This window comes from Rhinolophus sinicus, chromosome 5, assembly GCF_057876585.1.
Source record: "Rhinolophus sinicus isolate RSI-liver-muscle chromosome 5, RSI-T2T, whole genome shotgun sequence".
NCBI lineage: Eukaryota > Metazoa > Chordata > Mammalia > Chiroptera > Rhinolophidae > Rhinolophus > Rhinolophus sinicus.
Genome location: NC_142505.1, coordinates 102,688,672 through 102,708,406, shown reverse-complemented (window position 1 = coordinate 102,708,406; position 19,735 = coordinate 102,688,672). Strand labels below are relative to the sequence as shown.

At 49.1% G+C, this 19,735-nt stretch overlaps 1 protein-coding gene across 1 annotated transcript in view; it reads right to left on the bottom strand.

Annotated features, from left to right (window-relative positions):
• Positions 1–19,735, bottom strand: part of WWC1 (WW and C2 domain containing 1) — a 124,733-nt gene that overhangs the window by 64,959 nt on the left and 40,039 nt on the right. The gene's annotated exons all lie outside the window — the stretch shown is intronic.

Sequence of the window (19,735 nt, the reverse complement as noted above, 5' to 3'; positions counted from 1 at the left end):
CTTCCCTAGACAAGCCAGGCCAAACTGATCTTTTGGCAATAACCACCCTCTATGTCCCCATTTTGCGGGGAGTGGCAGTAAGCACCCAGTCAGACAAAGAAATCACCCAGCTAAATGAACAAAGGCTTGTCAAGCTTGGAAAACACCACAGACCACTGGTCAAGTATTTCAGCCAGGGTGCAGGGAGCCAGGAATCGAGACATACAAAAGTCAGACCGAGGGGCCCCTCCAGACAGTTCCTTTGGTTTCTCCCACTTACTGCCTCTGCCTAAAATACACATTCGGATCTTCTCCCTCTCCTGTCTGCTCCCACCCCCTCCCAATTTCGGAAGCCCAGAGGCTCAGCTTCGGAGTCGCCACTCTTTCTACAGACTGGCAAACTGAAGCTCAACAGGACAGGAAGAAAGGTGCCTCGGTTGGCGTCTGGGATTCCTCATCGAGAGCTTCCCTCCAGGCCACAGAAACCGACTCTCTCTCATCCTGTGCAATTTCCTTCCTTCTTAAACTCACTCCAAATCAAACTTAAAGCAAAATACATGGGAAAACAGCAACACCTTAAGAGTCCAGGTAAAGAAATCTGGTGTGTTCACGACCACTGTATATCCAGAGTCTGGTAGGCTGCAAAAAATATCTATTGAATGGATAGCTCAAAAGTTTCTATTAGTAATTTATAGCTATACTGTAGGAGACAATAAGGATGAAGCCAGAGGTATGTACGATATGCACCAGGCTACGCACTGGCTAATAAGTGTTCAATAAGCATCACTTGTATTAGCTGTGTGAGTCTGACAACTTACTTAACCTCTCTGAGCCCCAGAATTTTTATCTGAAAAGTGGGGATAATAATAATTCTCCAGGTCATTGGTTAGCTTAAATAAGCTCATGTGTGCAAGAACATTTAGCACAGATCCTGGTGTGCTCAGAAAACATTAGTTGTTATGTTCTGTGTCCCAGAAGGGAAACTGAGGCTAAGAAAGACTGAATAACATTCTCAACGTCAATGACGAAGATGGGATGTCAAAGAAGGCAGTGTCTCCAGAGCCCCTGCTGTGAGCCAACAGGTTCTCTTAAAAGTTGACATCGTCAATGCATCTCCCCAGCCCCAAGGAAAATACATCACAAGCCACTGCCTTGGAGTAAAAGGAGGAAAAGATGGAGAAGATACACACGTGGAGGGAACTTTCCTCAGCTGAGAATGCGCTTCGTTCAGGAGTGTCTGTGCCAGTCTGGATAAAGTTTTTGCAGCGCTTTCTTCAGCCCACCCCACCACCACCCCATGCTCCACCCAGATTTCAGAAACAAAAGGCCCCATCGCAGAGTACCTCCCCCTCCTCCAGCTTCTCTCTGTGTTTGCTCCGTCTTCCTTATGGAGAATGAAGACCAGGGACCAAGAGCCCAATCTCATCCAACATCATTTTACCCAACAAATCTTTGAAAGGGTCTCTGAAGAAAAAGCACACATAGGCATTCCCCTCCACGGTGAGTTAGCCTATTAATGAAGACAGGTACATCTGAGGAAACAGGAAAGCTCAGGCCGAACACATTCAAGACTTCTCTTGCTGGCTCCTTTCTCTCCCTGCACGCTGCCCTGAAAACCCTGCCTGCCAGCCTGGCTGTGGAGAGAGAAATCTTATGATACATACAAGTTGCAACCCAGGAAACCGAGAAGATGTGTCCCTTCCCAACAGCTCCCCTGAATCTTCTGGTATAAGGCGCATCACCTTTCAAAATTCCTCCCTGGAGATTAATGACATGATTTCATCCAGGGAGCATCTGAGCAACAGAATCCTACGTCCCTCATAATTGGTGCTCAATAAATATTTGTGGAATGGGAGAATACAACAATGTTACGTAGGAACAAAAAATAACAAAGTATTCTATATTATATGTAACAATGTGTTCTATAGTCTGCTATCATGGAAGGATGTTCTCAACCTACTATGAGAAAAACATTGTTAAAAGAACATCTACAGGATGCTGCTATGTGTAGTTTGCCTTAAAGTGTGTGTGTGAGTGTGTGTGTGTCTGTGTGTAGAAGAGAAACTGGAAAGATACACATTAAAAGGTTATTTCGGTACAGGGATTTCGACGTTGATTTAAATTTTTTCCTTTTTTCTTTTTTTTACTAATTTCTCCATAGTGTTCATATACTACTTGTATTAATTGTTACTAAAATATTTAACAATGGCTAAATCTAGGCCTAGAAAGCGCGTTACACACATCACATTCCCTCTCTGGGTACCAGGCACCCTTACTCCATTTTACCAACAAGAAAAGATCAGCATCACGCAGTTAGTAAACCCCAGAATATAATATGAAGCCCCACGGCCTGATTCCCAAACCTGAGCTTTGCTAACAAAAATGAATGAGACCATGAGACCATGAGAGTCTGAGAACAATCTGGAACACAGAGTAAGCTAAGTCAGAGACACAGATGACCCAGCTGGACCAGAGGGAAGTCCGACGCAGGCAAAAGGCACTGGAGCTCCGGCGTATTTGTACCTTTAGTTATACGCGTACATCCCTCCCTACAAAGACGTTCAGTACACTTGGAAAACCCACAGCTGCTTAATGAAGAGGCAATTAAACATTTCAAAGTCATTAACCCAAGTGATTCACTGCGCTCTCTGTGTATGAAGATGGGGATGGGGGAGGCAGGACTGAAACACCAAATGCATCACTTTTCCAGAAAACTATGAACTCCGCAGATTGCTCCAGTCTTAGACACCGAGAAGTCAGGACTGAAATAAATGTTAGCTACAAGAACCCGTAATGTGACTGGCCCGTGGATGGTGGGGAGGGGGCGGGGAGGCTGCTGACATGCTGATTCCCACCGGCAGGAATTCGGAACAGTGCCTAACAGGGATGAAGAAGAGTAAAGAGCACCCAGGTGGGGAGAGGGCGAGGAGAAAGGAAGGCGGTGGTTCGATATGCAGGGTTCCCTTTGAAGTGACATGGGCGGGAGCAGAGGGCTGATATCCTGACTCCTAGAGCTCTTCCATGGGAAAGAGAATGCTTCTATTAGAAGACTATACAACTTACAAAAAATCTGGACAGCAAGCATCTCTCTGGAAGAAATGCCAAGAGGGAGATGAATTATTCAGTGTGCAGAGACGTGTCATTCAGAGAATCAGGATGAAGAGAAGTGTTTTGAGCTGCAGAAGGATTTAAACACACACACACACACACACACACACACACACACACACGTATATACACATGGTCGTCTTCCTGCCAGAGAGAGGAAGTGTTTAAACCAGTCCTCCCGGGAAACTGTGGGTGCTTCTCTGGTCTGCAACGTTTCCCCTTGGGCAGGTGCCAAGAATGTGAGCTGGGAAGAGATGTCCGCTTTCAGATGTGGCCAGGACTTGGGGTCCCCGCCTGGAACTCTCAGCCCCTACCCTCCCATGAAGCGGTTTGCCCCAATCCAGTCCCAGCCCTCAGCCTCCACACCCTGGGCTGCTGAAAACCCTGATGTGAAATCAAATGACCCAAATGCTGGAAGGGCGAGAGGGAGGGAGGACAGGGGTGGAAAGGTGCCAAGCAAGAACTAGTTTTGCCTCTTCTTAATTACAAATCTCTGAAGGAATACAAACATTCCAGAATGTTTCACAATAGACCCTCCTGGAAAATGGGCCCGGATGTGTCACCTTGGAGACAGGTAGGTTCTGGCAGATCCCTGAGCACAGGCACACTTGTCCCGCCTCCCAGCTCCACGTTGCTTTCCTGTGGGCTGTGGGAGAGGGTCTGGGAGCACACTTCCACGGCCGCCCGGCATTCAGTATTCAGACAGTGTGTCTTTTCTAAGAAGGCAGCTCAGAGAAGGAGCGGAAAGGCTTTTGCCAAGTCTAACGCTGGGTGGTGATTCTCTGGGGACTGAAGAACACATAACATATCTTTCAAGTTCCTGGTGCTTCCCGAGCAATCCCAACGCTTCCCACAGTAACCTCTTTATCTCCTCTAGCAAGATGCTGGCCCCCGACCCGGCTCTCTCCTTGGGCCAGCTGGGCGGGACCACTTTCTAAAGGGCCCCCCAGACTCCATGCCAAGAACTGTCCAAACTTTCAGCTGAACCGCTCCTCCCTGCGCAGCACAATGGACAGGCTGGTTCTCCTCCCTCCCCGGGGTGTTTCACACGCATAGTTCCCATAGCTTAGATTTCACAAGCCCTGATTACACTCCTTCACCTCCAGGCTGTGGCTCAGCACCATTTCTAAGCAGTCCCTTCCACCTTTCGCATCTGGGGTGGGCGGGAAGAAAGTGCACTAAGGAAGTTCCCCTTCCTTCCTCTCATTCAGCTCGGTTCAAACACCTTCATTCATTCCTTTAACAAATGTGGGGATAATAAAAATCACCATCTCACAACTTTGTTAGGAGGGCTGATCGCCCAGATCAGAGACAAAGCTCATTTACTCAACACGAGCCCTGCCCTTACATGCTAGTGGGGAGACACCCCAGCCAGGATGCCAATCAACGTGGTCATTTAAAAAAATACAGCAGGAACAAGTGAAGGGGGTGGGCTGGTAAAGGGCAGCCTCTGGGAGGTGATCTCTGAGGGGAGGCCAGATGGTGGAAGCAGAGGGAACAGCTGGCACAAAGGCTTTGGGGCGGGACAGTGCTGACAAGTTTGAGGGATGTTAAAGAAAGACACATGGCCTCTCTTTATGATACGAGCGATGAGGCAGAGGCAGAGAGAGTCAGCAGCTGGGCTGGTAGGGCCCTGGGGTCCCTGGTAAGGGCTCTGAGCACCTCCCCTGTGCCCACCTGAAGGCGGTGGCCTGGAGCAGCTCACACCTCACCCTCCGCTTCCCTCTTTTCTGTCATTTCCATCTGTCCTCCAAGCAACAGGCATATATCATGTGGATACAACGTCTCCATCCCATGCCAGGCGTGATAAGGGCTCAGACGTTCGAGTCAGCCTTGTTTCCGTCCTCAGCAGAAGGTCCAGCCAGGGAGGACGGCTTCCACTGAGAGCAGGCAGGGACCCATCCCCATGACATCTGGTGACAGTGTATGTAGCAGTTACACTATCTGAGGCTGTGCCCCACAGACAATTAGAGAACGCAGGGATAGCTAATACGGTGCTAGGGCAGCCACACAGATGTGAAAGGGCAAAGAATCGGGAGAAAAAGGGACAGAGGCAACGGGGTTCAGCCAGGGGAGGCTGGAGAGGAAGAGGCTGGAGAGGAAGAGGATGGTGGTTGGCTTCACGGTTAATAGAGAGAAGGGGTGGATACTCCCCACAACGGCTCAGGAATCAATGAAACTGGGCTGAAACACATGCTTGCCTCTTGGAACCATGGGTGTGTTACGTAACCTCGTCAGGAGGAGGTTCCTTCTCTGTGAAACTGAGAAGTCGCGATCTCCTGAGGGTGTTGTGGGGATTAAGTGAGATAACCCACATAAAGTGCTGAGCACAGGGCCTGGCGTGGCATAAGCCCTCGGTATTTGTGGGTTGTTAACGTGATCGGTCGAGAGACTTCTGTGTTCTACGCACTGTGAGAATTGTGTCACCTTTCATCTTTAGGGGTTCAAATGTCAGCTATCATCATCATCATCATCGTCACCATCATTCTTCATCCCAACAGATGCCCGGTGATGGGTGATGGTTAAAAGTCACAGGCTCTAGGGCGGACGGGTGGCTGGATTAGAGCGTGAGCTCTGGGCAACAGGGTTGCGGGTTCAATTCCCACATGGGCCAGTGAGCTGCGCCCTCCGCAACTAGAATGAAGACAATGAGCTGCCACTGAGCAGCCACTGAGCTCCTGGGCGGCCGGATGGTTCAATTAGTTGGAGTGCGTCCTCTCAACCACAAGGTTGACGATTCGACTCCCACAAGGAATGTTGGGCTGCGCCCCCTGCAACTAAGGCTGAACAACGGCCACTGGACTTGGAGCTGAGCTGCGCCCTCCACAACTAAGACTGAAAGGACAACAACTTGACTTGGAGCTGATGGGTCCTGGGAAAAACACACTGTTCCCCAATAAAGTCCTGGAAATACACACTGTTTCCCAATAAAGTCCTGTTCCCCTTCCCCAATAAAATCTTAAGAAAACAAACAAAAAACAAAACTCACAGGCTCTAGAGTCAGCCACCACCTTCCAATGCAGGCACGTCACTTACCTGCTCTGTCCCCTTGGGCACAAACCCTACCCTGTCTGACTCTGCTTCTTCATTAGTGAGGTGCTTCATCTGTACAGAGTGTGACTCTGTGGTTAAAACGAGCTGTTCTTATGAGTTAGGTTGTATAACCCTATTGTCATGGGGGGGGGGGGGAGACCGAGGCAAAGTAATTGCCCAGGATACAAGTCTGTAAGCCGCGCGCTGTTCCCCCCAGCTCCCTTCCTAGAGAGGCTGGGAACTGTCTGCTTATGCTCATGTTCGCTCTTTTTGGAAATTAAACCAGAGAAGTTAGGAAATGGCAGCTGGAGTGGATCTGGTGCTCAAAATTTGCTCTCTGAAGAAAATTTCAAGTTCTTTCTCTTAAAAATGTTTTCTCCTTCCCTCCCCTCTCAATATTCTGGTTTTCTGACCTCCAGATCTCCTTGCTTCTCTGCTTCGGTTGGGCCGGTTTATCCAGAAGCTTTCCTGACCTCGTCACTCCCACTCCCGGAATTCTTTTATGGGGAAGAGAGGAGGAGGGAGAGAGCTAGAGGGAAGGTTCCAGACTGCTCCCCCATCCCTTTCTCCTCTTCAAACTGGGTCCCCACAAACCAGTGGCTCCTCTCTCTCTGCTCAATCTTGCCTTCACTTTGTCCTCACTCGGTTTTGGGACCCCACACCTGAGTCTTGGGCCTGTCCCCTTCCTCGGCCGACATCCCCATGTCTCTGTGCCCTCAGCTCACTGACTCAGTGGTGAATCCATTCTGCTGTTCCTCTCTGGGTGTCATTCGCTGGGATTTAAGGTTATACTCTGAGAACCAGATCATGGACCAACTAACTGACTACTGCAGGGCCCAGTTCAGACTGTAGACATGTTTGTCTATTACAGTGCTCTGTTTTGAAACTGGAATCAGCATGGCTTCTGGGGGTGGGCAGTGTCTGGCCCACAGTCCCTACTGCTCTGTCACGGGTCACTCCTGCCACGTGTCTTCTCAAGACGCATCAGGACTCTGGAGCCAGACTCCCTGGGTTTGAACCCAGCCTCTGCCATAGTTGAGCTGTGTGACCTTGGATAAGCTACTTAACCATTCTGGGGCTCAGCTTTCGCATTTGCGAGACAGGAAAAATAAGAATACATTTACTGAGCACTCACGATGTGCCAGGGACGGTTCCAAGCACCTTACATATATTAACTCACTTGGTCCTTGTAACAACCCTTTCAGGTAGGCAACCGTTCAGACCCAGCCCACAGTGTTCTGTGAAGATAAAATGAGATAACGCATGAAGCGACATGTGGGTACACAGTGTATGCTCAGTAAATGGGAGTTATTCACTATTATTCTTTCCATTGTTATCTAAATGAGGCCCTAATGCAGGGGTATTAAAGCGTGTTCACATTGACAGGGATATCTGGAAGCTAACTGCTTTGTTTCTCTCTGTGAGAAAACGGAGGCACAGAAAGACTTGCCCAGAGCCACCCAAGGACAGTGGCAGGGCTGAGACTAAAACGTGGGCACAGCCCCAGGCCTACCTCACACTCACAACAGCAAGAGAGCAACTCATCCTGGTGCCGAGTTAGGATCCATTTGAAATGCAGCAGGTGTCTGAACAGCCTTCAAGAAATAGCTACTGATAGTACTTTTGGGGTCATAGAATAGTCATAACCCCCTTATACTGGAAGGAAAATGATCACTGGGCAAGAACCCATATGAAACTATGCTCCCTTTCATGGAGAGAAACGGTTGGGAGGTGGGAGGACCCCCCCACTTGGCTCATTTCCTCACGAAGGGGTAGTTTCCTACAGCCCAGCACCACAGCAGAACAGAGGGCAGGTAAACATGCTTCTCCTCACCCAGCCCCACCCCAGCCTCATCCTCATTCTCATTCCCAAATAGGCTAAGGGAGTCCTGTGCCCCAGAGAAGGGCCAACAGAAGCAAACGGGACTCCCAGTTCCATCCTTCTTGGTTGCGTAAGCTTGGCCCGTTCCTTCCCCAGCTCTAAGCCTCAGTTTCCCCCAGAGGTACAAAGTCGCCAAGAAAATCTTCCTTGCAGGGTTCTCCCAGGGATACACTGAACTAGTACACAGGCATGACTCAACACTGCACTTGGCACACAGCCTTGGGCAGGCACGCAGAGAGGGCACTCAACGCCCAGCTTTCGCCTTCCTTTCCTATGACCTGGGTTCCCACGGGGTCTTCCTAGGTGCGGGGCTGTCCAGGAGCCTCCAGCTTTAAGAACAGAAGTCGTAGCCCACCCTTCCCTGGAATTTGGCCATTTCTCTGTTTCTTGATTTCTCTTGTTTTCTTGATTTCACCCCAGCCATGCAGCCTGAGCTGCTGGTCCTTCGAGACATGGAATTGGCCGTGAAGGCTTGTCCGGGAGCCTGCCTGACCCAGGGCCCCTTCCAGGACAGGAGTTTAGACAGAGCACTGGAAGGAGAGTGGTACGATCAGGGTTTGCATCCTGACATTGCCGCCATTAGCTGTGCCCTTGGCCAAGGCACGTACCCTTTGTGGGCTTTCCGTGTGCAGAACAAGCTGAGATGTAACATCTCTAAGGGTTCCTTGCAGCGTCAGCCTTCAGAAGTCCACAGTCTGGCCCGTTCGGCCCCCTGGCCCATCCAGGGCATTGTGAAGTTGCAAAGAAACAATCATCAAAACATCTTTTACTGCAGGCCAATTAAGTATGAGGCACTGGACCATATGCTCTCCGTAAAACAAATCATTTCTTTTATCATCACAACTTTTCGGTGAGGAGGATAAGAACCACCCTCATTTAACCAACAAGGAAACGGATGCTTGCTTGTAATAATAATAAAAACTACCTTTCACTGAGTGTTTACAAAGCACCTAGCCCTGGTCAGGGTCCCTCACAGAGACTCTAGTGCCACACTTCTGAGCGGCACACTTGTAAATACATTTTAACATCTCTGCAATGGGGGCGTGCGTTACCACTGCGGGCCCCTCACCACATTGTCAGCCAGGCTGTGGCTGATGGAGCTGTCACTGCCTATGTGTGCACAGATGTCAGCGGTGTCAGGGGCTTGGGACCAAATCCCAGAGACAACAGGGGGGCACTTTTAACCCCTAGGAGTGGAATGGTTGTGGGGAAGAGTGGAGGAGGCAGTGAACAGACACGTTCAGCAACATTCCCAAAGCAAGAGTAGGTTGACTTTGCATAATTGCCTCTGGCTGCAGAGCCCAGATCAAAGCCTTTGAATTCCTCCGTGGGTCCTCATCACGAGGCAACATCACCAACTCCCCTGAGGACACTGAGGACGATATGAAAAGCACAGACAGTAATAGTTTGCGACTCCAAAGCATTGGATTCAGAATAGGGAGATGTTTTAGGAACACGGGAGCTTTGTTTTGTTTATGTATTTCCTTGTTGTTGTTGTTGTATGTATAAAAGCAATATGTGAGTAAAAAAAAAAATTGAAGTGTGAAAGATTTATTTCAACAAGTATGAAATCAACAGTCTACTTAATTTTTTAAAAATTGGGTCATAATTTAGTTGCCAGCATTTTTCCTTTCTCAGGGGCACATAAAATAGTGGTGCTTCTTAAAATCAGTGTTCTGCTGATTGTAATGACCCCGAGCTGGAAACAACCCAAATGTCCATTAATAGGTGAATGGATAGACAAATGTAGTGCAGTCACGTGCCGCTTACCAAAGGGGACAGAGTCTGAGAAATACACTGTTAACGTGATTTCGTCGCCATGCGAACATCATAGAGTCACGGACACACACCTAGAGGGTACAGCCTGCTGCACCCCTAGGCTATAGGACAGCCTCCTGCTCCTAGGTGACAAGCCTGTACAACACGCTACGTACCCAAAACAACACGAGATTCACTCAAGCACAAGGGAAAATGATGCAACCAAGAGCCTCCCCAAAAAACACGAGATGTGTGAGGCTGCTGCCAGCTTCACATGACAGGGTTACAGCAAACATTTTTTTCCATAGAAAGAGTACACTCTAAAATAATAAATAGTAAACACATAAACCAGTAACAGTCGTTTGTTACCATTACCAAGTATTATGCACGGTACGTAATTGTACGCGCTACGCGTTTCTACGACCGGCGGTGCAGTAGGTTTGTTTACACCAGCATCCCCACCAGCGTGAGTAATGTGTTGCGCTGCGACATTAGGACAGCCACACTGTCACTAGGCGAGAGGAATTTTTCAGCTCCGTTATAATCTTATGGGGCCACCACCATGTTATGTGGTCTGTCGCTGATGAAGTGTTATGTGGCCGGTGCACGACCATACATCCATACCATAGAATACGTGCTACTCAGCAACAAAAAGTAACAAACTATTAATATATGCAACGACATCGATGAATCTCAGAAGCATTCTATTGGGCATAAGAAGTCCAGGAAAAACAAGACTATACTGCATGATTCTATTGATATAAAAATCTAGAAAATATAAACTAACCTATAGGGGCAGAAAGCAGACCAGTGGTTGCCTAGGGATGAGGGAAGAGGGAGTGAAGGATTACAAAGGGGCATAAAAGACATTTTGGGGCTGATGGGAATGTCTGTTACATTGATTATGAAGATGGATTCACAGATACATAATATATATACACACACGTATGCATGTCAAAACTCATCAAATTGCACTCTTTAAATATATACAATTTAGCATTTCAATAATTAATTCCTCAATAAAGTTGTACGGAAAAAAATATAGGGAAACCCCATGTTCAGTGCAATATGATATTAACTTGTTTAAAATAATCTTGTAAATACTACTATTAGCTCCGTTTTACAGATGTGGAAACTGGGGGGTAGAGTGGGAGGCTGATACATCCAGGAGTACTCAGCTACTTGACAGGTAAATGAGCTCTGCCATTGAGTGTGGCCAAGCCCCTTTCCACCCCAGGCTGCTATTTGCCATCCCCACCATGAGAAGATGACACAGTGATTGCCAGGGGACTGTTCAGTCCTGAGTTTCCAAGACCGTGTCCTAAGGACTTGTCCAAGGTCATGTGGCAACAGAGGAGTGGATCCTCCTGGGTATCCAGGTTTCCTGAAACCCCTCTTCCTCTTGCCTCTCACTTATTCCCTGAAAATACCTCCTGCCGTCTGCTCAATGGTTTGCAACCCTGAGCTGTGTCAGAACCTCCTAAGGGCTTGGTAACGTGCAGGTGGCTGCAACCCACCCACGGTTTTTGATTCAATAGGTTTCTGATGCTGGGCTGGGCTGAGAATTTGCATTTCCAACAAGCACGCAGGCGCTGCTGACGCTGCTGGTCCTACCACCACACTCAGGACCCACTGGTGTAGCATCCCTACCTCCTAACTGCAGGGACCTAAAAAATAAATGCTATCCAACCTGCGTTCAAGAAATCCTCTCCTGCTCCTTCGCTATCAATGACAGCTGACATGTCACTGTAACCCACAGGGCTTTCATCTGCCCAGGCCCTCCTAACTCTGTATCTCTACCTCTCACTGGCCCTGTACGCACACGTAAGGGGCTCCAAATGCCTGGCTTCCAACCACCCCCCTTTTCCAGGTCCTTCCACTAGACAACTGGAAGAAGCCCTTTGGAAGCCGAGCCATGCACTTCACACTAGATGCATCCTGCCAGAGCCCCAGGGGACAGCCCCCCTCCTATTCTAAGGGCAGCAGAGGCAGGGCATTCCCCCAGGTTGTCCGCTCAGACAGGGGGCCATTCTGATACCTTTCCTAGATGCCATAGCTGGCATATCTAGGGAAGCACAAGCCTGGCCTGTCTGAGGCTCTGAAAACCTGCAGACGCCCAAGGGTTTGCTGGTGGCATCACAAGGGGCAGACTGACATAGCCCGGAAGCTCGCCTTGTCTGCCCATCTATTTCTTTATTCTCCAAGACCACAGAGGCTTTATAGGAACTGATTACAAAGGAGCTCTGCACAGGCTTTGAAAAGAAAATGGTTTTCATCCCTGAAAAGTATGACTTTCTTTAAGGGTTATTGCCCCCCCATCATTTCTTTTCAAAGAAGAAAATAGACTGTTGTTCCCTCAAGGGAAACCCTACCTGCAAGTCAACACTAGGGACCACAGTGGAGGCAGCTGAATTGAAGTCAGCAGTGAGACAAATAAGCAATTAAAACAGCTATTTTGGGAAGCCCTGGAAATCAGGATTACAACATGAATTATTCATTCATACTGCCAGGATGACTTCTGGGCACTGTCTTCTGATCTCCTGCTCTTGTGCATTCAGCTGTTCAAGCACAGAGAGGGGACACAGTACCCTGGCCCTGGGATTGGGTGCCCAAGTGTGTGCGTATGTACAGGTGCCAAGTGTCCTCTCTCTGTCTCTCTCTTTCTTTCTGTCTCTCTGTCTCTCACAGACACACACACACACCCCACAAGGAGGCCAGGTGGCCACTCCAGATGGTAAGCCACACGGAAAAGAAACCCACAGGTTGGCAGGCGCCTTCAGCTCTGGTGCCAGGGGAGAATGTATGAATTTCCGATTGGCTCAAGAGGTTTGTGCGCATGTTGGAGGTAAGGGGGTGGGATCACCGGCACAGCACAGGAGAGAATCGATGCGTGCGTGGTGTTTCTAATATTCCACAAGCTTCCCAGCTGCTCTGGGATTGATTTAGAGGCTCAACAGGCAATGCGTGGGATCTGGACATCAGCTGCCCCCCCACACTGAGCCTGCCCAAGGTCTGGACATCAAAGGCTGCACCCAGCAGGCTTGGCAGAAGGGCTCCACTTGGACTCTGAAGCCATCAGCCCTTCCTGCTGCCTGAACACAGGACACCACGGTGGTACCGTATCTTATATCCATCCGAGTGATTGTGGTCAAGTCCCTTTGCCTCTATGGGCCTCAGTTTCCCCATCAATGAAACAAGGGGATCGACTCCATCTCAGCCAGTCCTCCCAGGTCGGGCACTCCATGGTGCCATTCTGTCACGAAAATCTAGCATCTGAGAACTGACTTGCATGCTCCTCTGTACAGATCCAGGGTCAAAACGTCTACAGCAGGGGTGTCCACACTGCGGCCCGCGGGCCAACTGCGGCCCATGGTCCATTGTTAATTGTCCCGCAGCAAATTCCGAAAACATATTTAGTTTACTTAAATAAACCAGGTGAGGCAATACGTACTTCACCTCGAGTGGGTGGCCCGGGTGTTTGTGTATTTTACCGCATATGGTCCTTGGTAAAAAACGTTGAAAAAAGTTTGGACACCCCTGCTCTAGAGAATAATGACACTAAAACATGTTCTGCATTTGACATGTATTAGAGGTCATTAAATTCTCACAGGGGTCTAGTTCAGGGGTTCCTCTGACAATCCCACAGTACAAATGAGTAAATCGAGCCATAGAGAGCTATACTAACTTGTCCGAGGTCTCTCAGCTATAAGAGGCAGGTAGACTGAGGAATTGAATTCAGACCTTAACTACGACTCAAAAGCGAACGGAGACAGCCAACGCTACACAATTGGGTGGCCAGACGCAGGAATTTTTAAAATACTAGAGAATCTAAAACTATCCCCGATAGCTTTAAACTGTAAAAATTAGGGGGTCTATTTTTGCCCCCAGATATACATTTTAGTAATGGGGAATGTTAGTTAATTAATGTTAGTTAATTAGGAACACTGTGGGTGAGGCTGTGGGAGGAAAAAAAGAAAAAGAATCATCCATCCGATAAATGGATGCTCATTTTTGGAGCCCAACCCAGGAGCAGCGGTCTCGGCTGGTGACGGACAGAACGAGGCAGAGAAGCGCCCTAAAAAGAAGAGGCCTCAAGAACTTACCCACTTGTCCTGAAGACAAATGCATCCGTGAATTGCTACTGTTCTCACCCAGGTGGAAAGATATACATACCAAGATGCTCTAAGCGGCGTTCCTCATCGGGGGACAAAAATGAACGCAGCCTCAGTATCTATGGGGAATGAATGGTTGGTCCACTATGGTTATAACCATTTGATGCAACTGTTTACAATGTCTGCTCATGAGCATTTTTAATGACAGAAGGGGGGGAACGCTTATGTCACAGAATTTAAAAAGAAATTTAAAAAGCAGGATAAAACATTGTGCAGACAGTAAAATCATACCTGCCTATAAGAAAAAGGGAAAATGACTGTAAGGAAAAATGCCACGATGTTGACAGTGGTTGCTTTTCAGTGCTGAGGATAAGGTTCAGGGTGTTTGTGTGTGTTTGTTTTCTCATTTGCTTCTGCGGCTTTTATAACCAGAAATAAGACCACAGAACTTAAAAATACCAAGTACATTTTTCTACCCATCTTCAAGCCCTTCTATTCAGAATCTCTTACAATGCCTTCATAAAAAAAAATTATTCTAAAATGAATCCTATTTTTTTCTTATAAAAAAATTCAAAGCATAGAAAAACATTAAAAGACTGAAAGAAAACAAGCATAAAGAGTAGTTACAGGATCTCTGCTTAGAAGAGAGGCCATGAAGCAGAATGGAGGCCAATGAGTGGCCCTGGTCCCGCCGCCCGGAGAGAACCGAGTGGGCCCTCCTGGGTCTCCTCCCTAAAGCCTGCAGACCCCAGAAGGGACCAGCCTGGGAGGCCGTCAGGACCTGATGTGAAAGGCCCAGAGGAGACTTGCAAATGACTTCTAGATACTCCCTCCACTGGTGTCCAGGTATGAACAAAGGGAAAAAACAAACCATTAGCAATCACCCCAAATTACAACCGATTACATTTTGCTGGAGAAGTGCTGGTGGAGGGTGATAAATACGAATAACCCACTTGGAACTTTCTGTGTGTCAAACAGAAAGCTGACAGAGATCAGACCAGCCTTTCATAACATCAACTGCGGTGAGGCCAGCGTTAGGATATTCGACAGTAGGCGCTGTTACAACAACTCTCACCCAACCCCCTGACCCTCTCTGCCCTGAGAATGTTCTAGCCTAGGAAAACTGGCAGCTCCCTGGGGACGTTGTCAAGACACAACTCCAAGACCGCGTGATGCATACTCCATAGTATTTCATACACTCCATGCCTTTGTCTTTGCTGTTCCTTCTGCCCAGAACACCTTTCCCTGCACTTGTATCTATCTGAGGCAGGGGCTGGAGAACTGTTTCTCTACAATGTACGTACGTTTATTATGTGTCCATATGTCTGTCACTTCTGTGAGTTTCATGAGGACCTGAGCAGTATCTTATTAATCACTGTAACCTCAGCATCTTCCTATATGAGAGGGCACCATGTGAATGCTCATTGAATGAATAAACGAGCTCACAAAAGAACAAATGAAGAAAGAAATGTCTCACTGGCATTCCCAGCAGGGTTCACAGCTAGGCCCTCTACTTTCCAAGTTTCGCTTGTCCTGTCCTAACAAAGAGAAATCTGTGGTAGGGTCTTCAAACTGCTCTTGCATTCTTGACCTTATTTGATGCTCAAATAACCATCGCAAGAGTAGCGTTATTGCCATCACTACTATGCCCCCACTTTCCAGATGAAGCAACCAACACTCAAGACTTTCCTACACTTACAGGGCTCCCGGGTCCCTGGTTTGTGCCAGGATTGGACAGGAGCCATCTGAGCTCTGGCCCACTGCTTGGTCCCCTCCACCACGAGCTGTCCCAATGGGTTTCCCCCCTCATTCCCAGCTAGTAACTGGAGAAGTGTGGCAACAGCCAATTCTCCTTCGCCCGGGAATGGATAACCCACTGGGTAGCCGTGGAGGCCTCCGTCTCCTACTCCTGTTTCATTCTCATTAGTATAATCAACATCATGGAGAAGCGAAACCCTCCCCAGCACAGGCACGCTACAGCCGTTCAATAGCTCTGCTCAAGAGTCCTGGGAAAAGGAGGTGGAAAGGATCCTTGTGGACTGCCCACAGGCTTCAGCGATGCAGGAGCCCCCGCTGACTCCATCACCACATGTGCTGCCCGGAAACTCTCCCAGCCAGGGGCCTCGGAGGGCCCTTGCTTCACACTAATCTACTTTGGCTTCTTGTGCACGGACACCAACACAGGGGAGCCCAGAGCCTTAACTAGGCCAGGGGCGTGGGCAAGAGCTTGGGGACCACAGACCAGGGTTCCCAGCTAGGAGAGCTGCTGCCATGAACTTATGCGGCGTGCTCCCCAACACAGAACGGGGTTCAAGGAGTGTGGGTTCTTCTGTTTCCTTTTGCTTTCAATCCAGAATGAAGCCTTCTAAGAACTAAACTCTTCAGCTACTTAACAAGTTTAATCAGTAGAAACCATGTGGCAAGATTTCCTGGTGGAAAAGAACATATTTGGGTCCAGTACCAGCTGAGGAATGACGATTCTTCCCTCTGGCTCTCTCCACGCCCCACCTAGGTGGGAAACTAATCCTTGAGCTTTCTGTTCTCAGCCAGTAGCCTGGACCTTCAGCTGCTGGATTTCCCAAAGCCCCGAGAGCTCTCCCATTTGGCCTCATCACGGTCCCCCACAGAATCACTGATGTCTTGCTCGCTCCTGCTCTCTCTGTCAGTCTTTTTCTCTTTCTTTCAGCCCCTTCCTCTCGTCCCACTTCGTAGCCCCCTCTCTTCATTTCTCCAGCTGTTGGCTTTCTCGGTTCTTCCACCTGCTCTTTCCAGCTCATCACCTTTCCGTAAAAAACCCCAATAAATCCAATCTTGTTGCTCTTCTGCTTCAACCCCTTGCCACCAAAACTAGAATGAAACCCGACCTCCTTGCTGTGGCCTGTACAGGGACCTCCCCGAGCCAGACCCTTGCCTCGCTTGCTCCAGCCTTACTTTCTGTAATTCTCAGAACTCAGCAACCTCATTCGCATCTCACAGCCTTTGCTCACGCAGTTCTCTCACACACATCCCTGCCCACAGATCCATCTATATTTTCCAGGGCTGTCTTCTTCTGTCCATCAGCTCTCAGCCTTGATGCTATCTCTAAGAGGCGTTCCCAGGCAGACCCATCGGAGTGGGCCCTCCCATTACTTCCTATCACTGGATTTGGTGGTTGACACGTGGACGGCCTTTCCCACTTGCATGGGTCTAGCCTGCGTAGCTCACCTCTGTCTTACTATGATGGAGTACAGAGTTGGTTGATGTGCCCTATTCCTGATGAATTAATGAACTTGTGAGGGTCCCTTCCTCTCCAAGGGGAAAAGTTTTGGATTTCTTTTTCCGCCTTTCTTTTTCCCTTTGCTCTCCCTCCTATGGCCAAGCCCCTGAGCCCAACACTTACAAGGCCAGCAGCAGACTCCTACAGTTCCAGGAGCACAAAGCCCAAAGCCCTACACCAGGGCTCAGTGCTGGAATCATTCCCCCTCTTACCTCAGTGCTCTCCGAACCCTCCCCCCACCCACAGCACAGTGGGAACTGCCAAAGAACAGGTTCTGAGAACACTCCTTGGGAAGACTTTGAACTGACAGGACAAAGACAGGTCCACACCGGAGAAACCTGCCAATGGAGTGACCACATGGCATCCAGAAACCTCTCTCTGCGGACGGGCAAAAGTTAGGCCCTAGAAGTGGATCTGCAGTAAACAACCGAGGGTCCCACAAGCTTCAGGTGTAATTACTTCTATATCGAGGACAGTGCTAGTGGTAGGTACACCCCACGTTCCTGAAAAATGTAGAATGGAGGAAAGAAAGAATGATTTTTTTTTTGAAAGTCAGCTAAAATATATTTCAGAAATGTATCCAAATAGTTTACATTTCTCTTTTCTTTAGAGAACAGGCAAACCCATTAAAAAAGATTCAGCAATGAACCCCTCCCCGATTTCTGTCTGTTCCGGTCATCAATACTGGAAAACAAAAGATTTAAAAAAATGCCATTTTTGAACAAATATCTGTGACGCAGCTACTACGTGGCCCAGCACCAAGTCCCATATAGGAGCTTCAAACCAGCTGGAAATAGACACATAAACATATTCATTCACACATAATAACATCTACGGAGGAAAACAATGGAGACGTTGTTCAAAATGAAACGTTCATGAAAGGTGCCCCAGGATTCAGAGAAAGGAGAGATGTCTGCATCCGGCACTGCTCCCGGGAGGCTCCCGAAAGGAAGCAGGAAGTAGCAGCCTGGGCCCTGAAGGGCAGCCATTTTTCAACCAAGGTTGTCTTCAACCTTCACAACCAGGCAGTGTGCAGCTGAGGAAACTAAGGCCTTGTGAGGGGCTGTGATTGGCCCAATGGCACACAGCTGTGGAGGAACGGCCCTCAAGACCTTGGTCCAGGGGCTAAGGAGGTCAGGCTCCCTGGGGCCTTAGGAAGGGAAAGGCAGCAACCCTGGTTCTTCCGGGCTCAGTGAGGTCAGAGCAGGCGGATACTAGGAGCAGGGGTGTCCCGTTTGCTACATCAGTAGCATCTTATTGGTTTACCTTCATGTAAGAACTTCACATACAAAGGGCAAGAACTGCCTCGGGGTCTGGAAGAACAGCATGGGACTAGAAGAAAATTCTGGAAGAAAGAGCCAGGCCAGTTACAGGGCATTTCTAGGAAAGCCTGGGGAGGGAGGGGGGAAAGTTGGTGGTGGCCTCTTCTTAGCGAAGGCAGGAGAGGAAGGTGAGCAAAACTGCTGAGCTGAGTCTGGAGACGCCCAAGGCTGAGAGGCAGCAGGGAAGGGGCTGTCCCAGGACCCCTGCAAGGGCCCGAAAGACACCAAAGGGTTTCCAAGTGGGAGGGAGGCTGCCAGTGGAGGAACAAGGGCTTTGGCGCACGCAGATCTGGGTTTGAATTTGAGTTCAGTCATTCATCTCATCAGTAATAGTAACAATAATAGTTCTCATTTACAGAGCATTACTGTTTGCTAGGCATTGTCCCACGAGTTACACAGAGTAGTTTAACCTTCATAACAATCCACCATGCATTACATCTGGCATACGGAAAGCAGTCGAGGCATGTTAGCTGTTATAATTCTGAGACGACTCAGGACCTTTTCCACCAGGAGATAAACCCTTTTCGTCCCACATCCCCAAACAAAGAACCCAGACTGCAGTTTGGGGACCAGTCGCCCCCTAGCCCCACCCCAACCAAATTCCTTCTAGGCTACCTTCAGGAAGGGCCCTAGGAAGGCCCTTTCCTGGGTTGATGTCTATCTTTCTTTGTGCTTCTCAAGGGGACCCGAACCAGACAACGACTCCTCGATCTTCCCCGTCCCCAGCCTTCCGGAGGAGCCTCTGAGTTTCCTCCTTGGAGAAGCCCTTGTTTGTGATGGCTATCACCCCCAGTTGGCAAGTTGGAGAGGCTCCCCTGGCCCGTCCGATGTTGAGGTGGGATAAAGGGAGGCCTGTGCTCCCGGCCAAGCTCCCACCCCACACCGGAACTTCTTGAGAGGTGTGCTTCATGAATGAGACAATGGTGTGTGGCCCTTCCCTCAGCCAGCAATGCCAGCAGCTCTTCCCATCCGGCCGTGGATTAAAGGAGCCTGGGTAAGTGCCCAGGCGGAATAAAGCCTGCAAACATCCTGGGGACGTGCCCCTCCTTGGCAGGAAAACAGGAGAGAGGGTGAGGGTGACGGCTTGGGTCTAACTGAGCTGCACCCTAACACACCACACACACACACACGCACGCGCACGCACGCAGAGCAGTTGCGTCCAGCGCTCAGGACCAGCTCTGCCACTCGGCAGCTGTGCACCTGCACACAGCACTGTGTCTCTCGATGCTGCACCATGCACCTGTCAGAGGGGCTGACAGTAACACCCATCTCACAGAGGTAAATA